Genomic DNA, 1248 nt, shown 5'->3' on the forward strand with positions numbered 1-1248 from the left:
TAGGTGGCAGTGCAGCTGTGGGGCAGCATGGAGAACACGGCTCCCTCCCTGGGCTTCGCGACACTGCTGGTGGCCAAGGTGGATCAGTTTGTGCTCACTGTCCTCACCCCCAACATGCTGGTGGCTGAGGACTTGAAGAGCCCCCCGGACCTGCTGATCTTCATCCTTACCATGTCCTGGCCCATCCCCGTAGGGTGATAAGGAGAGGATCTATGGCTGCAGGGCTACCTGCTCAGCACCAACGAGCCCAGACGGCCACTCACCTCCTCACACATTCCAGGATCCCCTCTCGCCGCCACAGCCCGGGCTCGGCTCCAGGGTTTCCCTCCCTCCTTCCCCGGATTCTCACACACTCCTGGAGCCCCTCTTGCCACTACAGCCCGGGCCCGGGAGCTGAGCATGGCTGCGGCAGCGGTGAGAGGTGCTCCCAGTGAGTGTGAGGAGCCGGGGAGGGAGGGAAGCTGGGCCTGGGATGTAGGAAGGGGGAGGGGTCCTGCTGCCGCTGCCGCTCTGAGTATCTCCAGGGCGGAGCGGCGTTTCCCTGCCTGAGTGGGCTGTGCAGGGCGCTGCCGGGCTGGGCAGGAGGCGTGGATCCCGGCTCGTGCGCTGACAAGGTGAGTGGCTTTTTGTCACTACAACCAAAAAAAAAAAAGGGGTGGAGGGGAGTGGGTTTGCAGCCCCTTAGAAAGTGCTGCTCCAAGCACATGCTTGGAGGGCTGGTGCCTAGAGCCAGCCCTGAAGACAGAAAATATCTAACCACAGCCCTGATAAGGGGAGTCCCTCCTCAGCAGCACCATTTCCCCTGTCCTCTTGGAAGAACTCTTTGGTGGCCTAGGTATCATGCAGTCTAGAGAACCAGAGCCTGAGAAGATGCACAAGGTCCATAGGAGAATACCCTGAAAATGAATACAATTTTTAACTATATTAGCTTTTCCTCTGTGCTGTGAAACCAACTACTCCATTTGAGGAGGTTCAGGGGTAGGCATCAGCAAAGGAAATTCTGGCTGCCTGGTAACATCAGAGTTACCCAGGAGCCAGAGGGAGGTTAAGTGACCTACATATGGTGTAGAGATACAGGGCCTCTTCATGGATGGCCCTCGCCTCCTAGAGATGCTCTTGAATCTTCCCCTGTTTTGGGAGAAGAGAATAATTTTGGGGAAACTCCACACAGGGAACCTTGCTGAGTTTTCCTCTCTCCCAGCCCGTCTGCAGGGTTTTCCAGAGGAAGAAGTGATCACTTCCATGGTT

Source organism: Chelonoidis abingdonii, chromosome 1 (assembly GCF_003597395.2).
Source record: "Chelonoidis abingdonii isolate Lonesome George chromosome 1, CheloAbing_2.0, whole genome shotgun sequence".
Taxonomy (NCBI): domain Eukaryota; kingdom Metazoa; phylum Chordata; order Testudines; family Testudinidae; genus Chelonoidis; species Chelonoidis abingdonii.